This window comes from Salvelinus namaycush, chromosome 35 (assembly GCF_016432855.1).
Source record: "Salvelinus namaycush isolate Seneca chromosome 35, SaNama_1.0, whole genome shotgun sequence".
Lineage (NCBI taxonomy): Eukaryota > Metazoa > Chordata > Actinopteri > Salmoniformes > Salmonidae > Salvelinus > Salvelinus namaycush.
Window position 1 is genome coordinate 1,549,062 of NC_052341.1, and position 12,270 is coordinate 1,561,331.

The 12,270-nt window shown below is 41.6% G+C and overlaps 1 protein-coding gene across 1 annotated transcript in view; it reads right to left on the reverse strand.

The window, feature by feature from the left end:
- LOC120030074 (calcineurin subunit B type 1-like) overlaps nucleotides 1-12,270 on the reverse strand; it is a 48,913-nt gene that overhangs the window by 36,432 nt on the left and 211 nt on the right. The gene's annotated exons all lie outside the window — the stretch shown is intronic.

Sequence of the window (12,270 nt, forward strand, 5' to 3'; positions counted from 1 at the left end):
CGGCTTGTAACAAAAATAAATAGGCTTTAACGAAACACGGCTTGTAACAAAAATAAAAAATAAATAGCAGTAAACAGTAGCCTACCAAGAAAGTCAAACTTCATTGCGGTGGCGATTGTTATGGCTTTCAGTCGGATCTGCACAGTTCCAACGTCTTATCATCGACTCATTAAGGCCAAGCTCCCGTGCAGCAGCTCTATTTCCTTTTCCAACAGCCAGATCGATCGCCTTCAACTTGAAAGCTGCATCATATGCATTTCTCCGTGTCTTTGCCATGATGAGGGTGACAAAATGACTACCGTAATCAGAATGATGGCAAGTTTGAGCGCGCTCGATTTACGTCACATTATGTGACGGTGCTCAGTTTTTTGGCGGCATGAATCTTGTGAAAAAAAAAAAAAACATAAATTAGCCGCGTCATTGTATAAACCGCGAGGTTCATAGCGTGGGAAAAAAGTAGCGGCTTATAGTCCGGAAATTACGGTAATCAACCTACCAGGGTGTTTACAAACAGGACAGTGTATTGATCACATCTTTTACTAATGCTGCAGAACTCTGTATCCACACCCATTGGATATAGTGACCATCATATAGTGGCCTAAAAAAGTATATAAGGTTTTCTAGTGATTCCTGTTTGAAGATGTAAAAGAAAAGAGATGTGTTGGTCTGATGTGATTAATGAGGAGCATCCAGGCGCTGCACGTGATGCATTTATAAAACTGTTTCTTCCAATTACTGATTACGAAATTGACAGTTAGAACTGTTAAGGCCCCGTATATTGATGAGCAATTGACTGTTAGATGTTAAGGCCCCGTATATTGATGAGGAATTGACTGTTAGATGTTAAGGCCCCGTATATTGACGAGGAATTGACAGTTAGATGTTAAGACTCCGTATATTGATGAGGAATTGACTGTTAGATGTTAAGGCCCCGTATATTGATGAGGAATTGACTGTTAGATGTTAAGGCCCCGTATATTGATGAGGAATTGACTGTTAGATGTTAAGGCTCCGTATATTGATGAGGAATTGACTGTTAGATGTTAAGGCCCCGTATATTGATGACGAATTGACTGTTAGAACTGTTAAGGCCCCGTATATTGATGAGGAATTGACTGTTAGATGTTAAGGCCCCGTATATTGATGAGGAATTGACTGTTAGATGTTAAGGCCCCGTATATTGATGAGGAATTGACTGTTAGATGTTAAGGCCCCGTATATTGATGAGGAATTGACTGTTAGAGGTTAAGGCCCTGTATATTGATGAGGAATTGACTGTTAGATGTTAAGGCCCCGTATATTGATGAGGAATTGACAGTTAGAACTGTTAAGGCCCCGTATATTGATGAGGAATTGACTGTTAGATGTTAAGGCCCCGTATATTGATGAGGAATTGACTGTTAGAGGTTAAGGCCCCGTATATTGATGAGGAATTGACTGTTAGATGTTAAGGCCCCGTATATTGATGAGGAATTGACAGTTAGAACTGTTAAGGCCCCGTATATTGATGAGGAATTGACTGTTAGATGTTAAGGCCCCGTATATTGATGAGGAATTGACTGTTAGAACTGTTAAGGCCCCGTATATTGATGAGGAATTGACTGTTAGAACTGTTAAGGCCCCGTATATTGATGAGGAATTGACTGTTAGAACTGTTAAGGCCCCGTATATTGATGAGGAATTGACTGTTAGAACTGTTAAGGCCCCGTATATTGATGAGGAATTGACTGTTAGATGTTAAGGCCCCGTATATTGATGAGGAATTGACTGTTAGAACTGTTAAGGCCCCCTATATTGATGAGGAATTGACCATTAGATGTTAAGGCCCCGTATATTGATGAGGAATTGACTGTTAGATGTTAAGGCCCCGTATATTGATGAGGAATTGACTGTTAGAACTGTTAAGGCCCCGTATATTGATGAGGAATTGACTGTTAGATGTTAAGGCCCCGTATATTGATGAGGAATTGACTGTTAGAACTGTTAAGGCCCCGTATATTGATGAGGAATTGACTGTTAGATGTTAAGACTCCGTATATTGATGAGGAATTGACCATTAGATGTTAAGGCCCCGTATATTGATGAGGAATTGACTGTTAGATGTTAAGGCCCCGTATATTGATGAGGAATTGACTGTTAGAACTGTTAAGGCCCCGTATATTGATGAGGAATTGACTGTTAGATGTTAAGACTCCGTATATTGATGAGGAATTGACTGTTAGAACTGTTAAGGCCCCATATATTGATGAGGAATTGACTGTTAGATGTTAAGGCCCCGTATATTGATGAGGAATTGACTGTTAGAACTGTTAAGGCCCCGTATATTGATGAGGAATTGACTGTTAGAACTGTTAAGGCCCCGTATATTGATGAGGAATTGACTGAAAAGCTGTATGGTTGAGAGAAATGAAGCAATAGGAGTGGCTAATAAGTCTGGCTGCACATCTGATTGGCTGACGTATTGTAAATTGAGAAATGATGTGACTAAACCGATGAAAAAGAAGAAGAAACTGTATTATGAAACCAAGATCAAAAATATAAAGAATGATGGGGGGGAAATCCTTGGAGTACTTTAAATTAAATTATGGGCAGAAACAACCTTTTGATGTTGCTAATTACTTTGATGACTATTTAATTTGCAAAATGGACAAACTCAGGCATGTAATGCCAACATCAAACAGTGAGCCATCATATTCATGCATAACAGACCTAACAATGAAAGAAAAGCATTGCAATTTAGAATTTTGTAAAGTTAGTGTGGGTGAGGTGGACATTTTTTGTTGTTGTCCATCAATAATGAGAAACCACCTGGTAGTGACAACCTAGATGGAAAGCTCCTGAGGATATGGTAGTGGACTATATTGCCTCTCCTGTATTTTTATTCTGTACAGGCTTTCTTCTTTTCACTCTGTCATTTAGGTTAGTATTGTGGAGTTACTACAATGTTGATCCATCCTCAGTTTTCTCCTACCACAGCCATTAAACTCTGTAACTGTTTTAAAGTCACCATTGGCCTCATGGTGAAATCCCTGAGCGGTTTCTTTCCTCTTCGGCAACTGAGTTAGGAATAACACCTGTATCTTTGTGGTGACTGGGTGTATTGATTTGTTTTACCCATCTACCAATAGGTGACCTTTGCGAGAAATTGGAAAACCTCCCTGGTCTTTGTGGTTGAATCTGTGTTTGAAATTCACTGCTCAACCGATGGACCTTACAGGTAATTGTATGTGTGGGGTACAGAGATGAGGTAGTCATTCAAAAATCATGTTAAACACTATTATTGAACACAGAGTGAGTCCATGCAACTTATTATGTGACTTGTTAAGCACAGTTTTACTCCTGAACATCTTCAGCCATAACAAAGGGGTTGAATACTTATTGACTCAAGACATTTAAGCTTTACATTTTGAATTAATTTGTAAACATTTCTAAAAAACATAATTCCACTTTGACATTATGGGGTATTGTGTCTAGGCCAGTGACACATAATCTCAATTTAATCCATTTTTAAATTCAGGCTGTAACACAACAAAATGTGGAATAAGTCAAGGGGTGTGAAAACGTTCTGAAGAGTCTGATTAGACTTTAAAGCACTTCTTTGGGTGTTGGAAGTTGAAACTAAGGCTGCGTTTACACATGCAGCCCAATTCTGATATATTGCCCAGTTATTGGCAAAAGATCTGATCTGACTGGTCATAAGATCAATTAGTGGAATAAGATCAGAATTGGACTGCCTGTGTAAACGCAGCCTAAAGGCTAGCACACATCGCACCGAATGTGGATCTAGCATTCGTGCGATTCTACATGTAAAATCGGTGCGCACTCGGTTCACATATTACTTTCAGAGGTGCTGAGTACTCTCGGCCACCGAACGCTACTGGTGTGTCTGAGCCCTAAGCGCAGTAGAACTTAAAAACATCGATGCCTCTCTTGACCTTGTTTAAACCTCCACCGACTTTGTGTTGATGTGCCAAGCAGTTTGACCAGCTCCAGTCCATCAGCATTAGCTGTATATACATATAGGCCACTATCAGTTGATTAATGTGTGACTGGTGGTCCCCCAGGATATGAAAATATACTCGACATCCTCAATGCCATCCTCAATTGTGCTGAGGAGTATTTTTCCCGCTCATATAGGAGTAATAAAAGCCTAGTTCATACATTTTTTCAAAAAATAAAAGGTTAATTAAAAAAAAAATTTTTTTTTAAATCTCTCAATTTATCAGAACCCTCGGCACCCCTTGTTCCCGCGGCTATGTCAACCGCAAATCTATATAATACATGTTTTATAAACAACTTGCAACCCCCCTTTGTACAGCCTTTATAAAGTCTAACTGAATGTAAAGTGTAACCCTATAGCACAGACCTATTAGGGAGATGATGATGCATAAGCTATATTAGGGTTTGTCATGATGTGTCATACTAATTAGAGCTTTCAGGAGGAGCTCTAAGCCACGAGGTCATGATGATGATGTAATGTTTTGAAAGGCTTATTGATTCACGTAACCTAGTAGTAACTAAGCAACCGATTTGTTCTGTCGTACCTTTGCCATTTGCTTTCTTTGGAGGCATTATTTTTGGCTCAATTTGACCTCTCTTTTTTAAGTTTACACAGGCAGCCCAATTTTGATCTTTTGCCACTAATTTGTCTTCTGACCAGTCAGATCAGATCTTTTGACCATAATTGGGCAAAAGATCCAAATTGGGCTGCCTGTGTAAACCCAGTCATAGAGGTTTCAGTCTTGACTATTAGGAGAAGCCCTACATGAGATCTAAAGGTAATGTTTTGGTGGTCCTGTGTGGCTGAGTTGGTAATGTTTTGGTGGTCCTGTGTGGCTGAGTTGGTAATGTTTTGGTGGTCCTGTGTGGCTGAGTAGGTAATGTTTTGGTGGTCCTGTGTGGCTGAGTTGGTAATGTTTTGGTGGTCCTGTGTGGCTGAGTTGGTAATGTTTTGGTGATCCTGTATGGCTGAGTTGGTAATGTTTTGGTGGTCCTGTGTGGCTGAGTTGGTAATGTTTTGAAGGTCCTGTGTGGCTGAGTTTGTAATGTTTTGAAGGTCCTGTGTGGCTGAGTTGGTAATGTTTTGAAGGTCCTGTGTGGCTGAGTTGGTAATGTTTTGGTGGTCCTGTGTGGCTGAGTTGGTAATGTTTTGGTGGTCCTGTGTGGCTGAGTTGGTAATATTTTGAAGGTCCTGTGTGGCTGAGTTGGTAATGTTTTGAAGGTCCTGTGTGGCTGAGTTGGTAATGTTTTGGTGGTCCTGTGTGGCTGAGTTGGTAATGTTTTGAAGGTCCTGTGTGGCTGAGTTGGTCATGTTTTGGTAGTCCTGTGTGGCTGAGTTGGTAATGTTTTGAAGGTCCTGTGTGGCTGAGTTGGTCATGTTTTGGTGGTCCTGTGTGGCTGAGTTGGTAATGTTTTGAAGGTCCTGTGTGGCTGAGTTGGTCATGTTTTGGTGGTCCTGTGTGGCTGAGTTGGTAATGTTTTGATGGTCCTGTATGGCTGAGTTGGTAATGTTTTGATGGTCCTGTGTGGCTGAGTTGGTAATGTTTTGATGGTCCTGTGTGGCTGAGTTGGTAATGTTTTGGTGGTCCTGTGTGGCTGAGTTGGTAATGTTTTGGTCGTCCTGTATGGCTGAGTTGGTAATGTTTTGAAGGTCCTGTGTGGCTGAGTTGGTAATGTTTTGGTCGTCCTGTATGGCTGAGTTGGTAATGTTTTGGTGGTCCTGTGTGGCTGAGTTGGTCATGTTTTGGTGGTCCTGTAAGGCTGAGTTGGTCATGTTTTGGTGGTCCTGTATGGCTGAGTTGGTAATGTTTTGGTGGTCCTGTGTGGCTGAGTTGGTAATGTTTTGAAGGTCCTGTGTGGCTGAGTTGGTCATGTTTTGGTGGTCCTGTAAGGCTGAGTTGGTCATGTTTTGGTGGTCCTGTGTGGCTGAGTTGGTAATGTTTTGGTGGTCCTGTGTGGCTGAGTTGGTAATGTTTTGAAGGTCCTGTGTGGCTGAGTTTGTAATGTTTTGAAGGTCCTGTGTGGCTGAGTTGGTAATGTTTTGGTGGTCCTGTGTGGCTGAGTTGGTAATGTTTTGGTGGTCCTGTATGGCTGAGTTGGTAATGTTTTGAAGGTCCTGTGTGGCTGAGTTGGTAATGTTTTGGTGGTCCTGTGTGGCTGAGTTGGTAATGTTTTGAAGGTCCTGTGTGGCTGAGTTGGTAATGTTTTGATGGTCCTGTATGGCTGAGTTGGTAATGTTTTGGTGGTCCTGTGTGGCTGAGTTGGTAATGTTTTGAAGGTCCTGTATGGCTGAGTTGGTAATGTTTTGAAGGTCCTGTGTGGCTGAGTTGGTAATGTTTTGAAGGTCCTGTGTGGCTGAGTTGGTAATGTTTTGGTCGTCCTGTGTGGCTGAGTTGGTAATGTTTTGGTGGTCCTGTATGGCTGAGTTGGTAATGTTTTGGTGGTCCTGTGTGGCTGAGTTGGTAATGTTTTGAAGGTCCTGTGTGGCTGAGTTGGTAATGTTTTGAAGGTCCTGTATGGCTGAGTTGGTAATGTTTTGGTGGTCCTGTGTGGCTGAGTTGGTAATGTTTTGGTGGTCCTGTATGGCTGAGTTGGTAATGTTTTGAAGGTCCTGTGTGGCTGAGTTGGTAATGTTTTGAAGGTCCTGTGTGGCTGAGTTGGTAATGTTTTGGTGGTCCTGTATGGCTGAGTTGGTAATGTTTTGAAGGTCCTGTATGGCTGAGTTGGTAATGTTTTGAAGGTCCTGTGTGGCTGAGTTGGTAATGTTTTGAAGGTCCTGTGTGGCTGAGTTGGTAATGTTTTGATGGTCCTGTGTGGCTGAGTTGGTAATGTTTTGGTGGTCCTGTGTGGCTGAGTTGGTAATGTTTTGAAGGTCCTGTGTGGCTGAGTTGGTAATGTTTTGGTGGTCCTGTGTGGCTGAGTTGGTAATGTTTTGGTGGTCCTGTGTGGCTGAGTTGGTAATGTTTTGAAGGTCCTGTGTGGCTGAGTTGGTAATGTTTTGAAGGTCCTGTGTGGCTGAGTTGGTAATGTTTTGATGGTCCTGTGTGGCTGGGTTGGTAATGTTTTGAAGGTCCTGTGTGGCTGAGTTGGTAATGTTTTGGTGGTCCTGTGTGGCTGAGTTGGTAATGTTTTGATGGTCCTGTGTGGCTGAGTTGGTAATGTTTTGATGGTCCTGTGTGGCTGGGTTGGTAATGTTTTGAAGGTCCTGTATGGCTGAGTTGGTAATGTTTTGATGGTCCTGTGTGGCTGAGTTGGTAATGTTTTGAAGGTCCTGTGTGGCTGAGTTGGTAATGTTTTGATGGTCCTGTGTGGCTGAGTTGGTAATGTTTTGGTGATCCTGTATGGCTGAGTTGGTAATGTTTTGAAGGTCCTGTGTGGCTGAGTTGGTAATGTTTTGGTGGTCCTGTGTGGCTGGGTTGGTAATGTTTTGAAGGTCCTGTGTGGCTGAGTTGGTAATGTTTTGATGGTCCTGTATGGCTGAGTTGGTAATGTTTTGAAGGTCCTGTGTGGCTGAGTTGGTAATGTTTTGATGGTCCTGTGTGGCTGAGTTGGTAATGTTTTGGTGGTCCTGTGTGGCTGAGTTTGTAATGTTTTGGTGGTCCTGTGTGGCTGAGTTGGTAATGTTTTGAAGGTCCTGTGTGGCTGAGTTGGTAATGTTTTGAAGGTCCTGTGTGGCTGAGTTGGAAATGTTTTGGTGGTCCTGTATGGCTGAGTTGGTAATGTTTTGATGGTCCTGTGTGGCTGGGTTGGTAATGTTTTGAAGGTCCTGTGTGGCTGAGTTGGTAATGTTTTGGTGGTCCTGTGTGGCTGGGTTGGTAATGTTTTGAAGGTCCTGTGTGGCTGAGTTGGTAATGTTTTGATGGTCCTGTGTGGCTGAGTTGGTAATGTTTTGAAGGTCCTGTGTGGCTGAGTTGGTAATGTTTTGGTGGTCCTGTGTGGCTGAGTTGGTAATGTTTTGGTGGTCCTGTGTGGCTGAGTTGGTAATGTTTTGAAGGTCCTGTGTGGCTGAGTTGGTAATGTTTTGGTGGTCCTGTGTGGCTGAGTTGGTAATGTTTTGGTGGTCCTGTGTGGCTGAGTTGGTAATGTTTTGAAGGTCCTGTGTGGCTGAGTTGGTAATGTTTTGGTGGTCCTGTGTGGCTGAGTTGGTAATGTTTTGGTGGTCCTGTGTGGCTGAGTTGGTAATGTTTTGAAGGTCCTGTGTGGCTGAGTTGGTAATGTTTTGGTGGTCCTGTGTGGCTGAGTTGGTAATGTTTTGGTGGTCCTGTGTGGCTGAGTTGGTAATGTTTTGATGGTCCTGTGTGGCTGAGTTGGTAAACTGGCACCACCAGGGTCGTATGTTCGAATTCCGTTGGGGTTGTCATACTAAAATGCATCGACTACTGTTTTTCACGTTGGATAAAAATGTCTCCTAAATGGCATCATTGGTTACTTCATTATAATGACTCGTTGATTACAACTATCCGGCTTGATTTGTTTTGTCAAATATTTACCATTTGCTTTCTTTACGGCATTATTTTGTCCCTCTTGTCTCAATACATTCTCTGTAGCAGCGTAGTCAGACCATGATTGCTAGTATCTACCAGGAGAAGAGAGTAACAGAGTAACAGTCCGTGTGGACGGATTACGTGCTATAATCTGAAAATAATAATAAAAATATCAGCAGGCTAAATACTCTCACTAGCTAATCCTCTCAAGCATGTGTGTTTAGGGCAGGGGTGTCAAACCCATACTCCTGAAGGAAGACTGAATTTCATCCTTCCATCTGATGTGGTACTACTCTAGCTCATTTGATAGACCATGGTGCTTGCAATGCCAGGATAGTGTGTTTGATTCCCAGGACCAGCAGTAAGTTAAATTTTACACACGCATGACCGTAAGTCACGTTGGATAAATAGCGTCTGCTAAATGGCACATATTATATTGATGATTCTGTCTGAGAGTTGTGGGTGCGTGTGGACAGACCTTGTTAGGGTCTAGGTGGGTCTTTTTTTTTATATCAAGAACAATCTGCCTCAGTGTAAATCCACAGTCTGAGGCACAGAGACTGTAAGCAGCTGGCCCTGTCTTATCTTTGGCCTGACCGTGGAGATTCTGAGATCCAGGATGGAACAGTTGAGTCCCAGTTGGACTGTTTGGCCCACATGGACTGGAGCGCATAGCCTGGGTTTAGGACGGAGGTCTTCAAAGCTAAGTTGATAATCAAATCTCACCTGCAAGAAAGTACGCTGCATACACCTTTCATTGGCATTCCTGGACTGCCTCAAGAGATCTACTTTTAAACAACCTGATTGGTCAAAAGATCAACTAAGTGGCAAAAGATCTGATCTGATTGGTCGAAAGACACACAGTTATGATAGAGGTTGTGCATGTTTAATTAGTCTACCTGGACTCATGCAATCTTTTTGGCCTATTCACAATCTAATAGGCCTATTCACAATCTAATAGGCCTATTCACAATCTAATAGGCCTATTCACAATCTAATAGGCCTATTCACAATCTAATAGGCCTATTCACAATCTAATAAGCCTATTCACAATCTTATAGGCCTATTCACAACCTTATAGGCCTATTCACAATCTAATAGGCCTATTCACAATCATATTGGCCTATTCACAATCTTATAGGCCTATTCACAATCTTATTGGCCTATTCACAATCTAATAGGCCTATTCACAATCTAATAGGCCTATTCACAATCTTATTGGCCTATTCACAATCTTATTGGCCTATTCACAATCGTATAGGCCTATTCACAATCTTATAGGCCTATTCACAATCTTATTGGCCTATTCACAATCGTATTGGCCTATTCACAATCGTATAGGCCTATTCACAATCGTATAGGCCTATTCACAATCTTATAGGCCTATTCACAATCTTATTGGCCTATTCACAATCTAATAGGCCTATTCACAATCTTATAGGCCTATTCACAATCTAATAGGCCTATTCACAATCTTATAGGCCTATTCACAATCTAATAAGCCTATTCACAATCTTATAGGCCTATTCACAATCTTATTGGCCTATTCACAATCTTATAGGCCTATTCACAATCTTATAGGCCTATTCACAATCGTATTGGCCTATTCACAATCGTATTGGCCTATTCACAATCGTATTGGCCTATTCACAATCTTATAGGCCTATTCACAATCATATTGGCCTATTCGCAATCTTATAGGCCTATTCACAATCTAATAGGCCTATTCACAATCTAATAGGCCTATTCACAATCGTATAGGCCTATTCACAATCTTATTGGCCTATTCACAATCTAATAGGCCTATTCACAATCTTATAGGCCTATTCACAATCTTATAGGCCTATTCACAATCTTATAGGCCTATTCACAATCATATTGGCCTATTCACAATCATATTGGCATATTCACAATCGTATTGGCCTATTCACAATCTTATTGGCCTATTCACAATCGTATTGGCCTATTCACAATCGTATTGGCCTATTCACAACCGTATTGGCATATTCACAATCTTATTGGCCTATTCACAATCTTATTGGCCTATTCACAATCATATTGGCCTATTCACAATCTTATTGGCAAATTCACAATCGTATTGGCCTATTCACAATCGTATAGGCCTATTCACAATCTTATTGGCCTATTCACAATCTTATTGGCCTATTCACAATCGTATCGGCCTATTCACAATCGTATTGGCCTATTCACAATCATATTGGCCTATTCACAATCATATTGGCCTATTCACAATCGTATAGGCCTATTCACAATCTTATTGGCCTATTCACAATCGTATAGGCCTATTCACAATCTTATAGGCCTATTCACAATCTTATTGGCCTATTCACAATCGTATAGGCCTATTCACAATCTTATTGGCCTATTCACAATCTTATTGGCCTATTCACAATCTTATTGGCCTATTCAAAATCGTATTGGCCTATTCACAATCGTATTGGCCTATTCACAATCATATTGGCCTATTCACAATCTTATTGGCCTATTCACAATCTTATTGGCCTATTCACAATCTTATTGGCCTATTCACAATCTTATTGGCCTATTCACAATCTCATTGGCCTATTCACAATCTCATTGGCCTATTCACAAGTGTGTTAGTTCCTTGTGCTAGAAGCAATGCAACAGTTACTCTGATTGAATCCAGTGTGAGTGGGCACCCACTGGTCTGGCAGGCACCACACCAGAGGCTCCAGGCAGCTAGGCAGGGTGGATCATATCTGGTGATTCGCCACGGCTTTTATCTGTCTTACGTTAGCTAGTGCTAGCAGGAGCTCGCTGAGTCTATCTGTATGTGGGTGGTGCGTGATTGCTAGGCAGCATATGGTCCCTGTATCAGGTCATTCCTGCTACCATGCTTAAGCAACAGCCTTCGTCCTCCCTGCCCTCGCTCAATGATAACCCAGAGTAGCCTCGCTGTGTAGCCTTGACAATGGAGTAGCCTATTGACTGTTTTACACGTCTACCAATAGGGAATAGGCCTTATTCCATGACAGTTTGACATGCCTAAAATGTGCTATCTATGTAGTTAACCTAGGCCTATGGATGATGATGCAATTAAAGATGAAGAATGGTTTGTACGTTTGTATCGTGTCTACGCTTGGCTGATAAATAGACATTAATTATTAGCTCGCATGTGATAGCAGCTACCTTGTAATCTAGATTTTTTTTTTTAACACGAAATTATACGATGTTACAACACGACATGAAAGAGGGTGATAACAGTGGTGTAACATATAGGCTACACGTTTCGGGGTTTTTGCTCATCACCCCTCCTTGATTTGGTCATGTCTAGTCCAGCTTGCTAAACGCAACGTATACACCATGTAACGTTAGTCTTATTTATAAAGCAGATTCGACTTTTAGGGCAGGGTAGGACATCAGTAGTCAAATTAGCCACTCGCGGACATGGGAAACATCAAAGTAACATGTTAATCTCCTAGTGTCGCACGTTGGTTTTACACGTGTAGTTACGTTGTTGTTGTGATGTTGACTTTTATCTATTGCAGCATAAAGTTAGATTTCGAGTGTAAGCAGGGTTACGACTAGAAAGGGCATATATCGGCCATAGCATTGGCCAATATACAGAGGCAACATTGTCAAGAAAATCGTTTCCTCCTTCATTGCGAGGGAGGGAGGTACGGTTTATTTACTCTGTGACACATATATAACACGGTAATAACACGACAAACTGTAAAAAACCCGTCGGCTATAGTCCCTACAAATTCAGGCATGTTACCATATCCACTGTGTTTATCTTTTGATT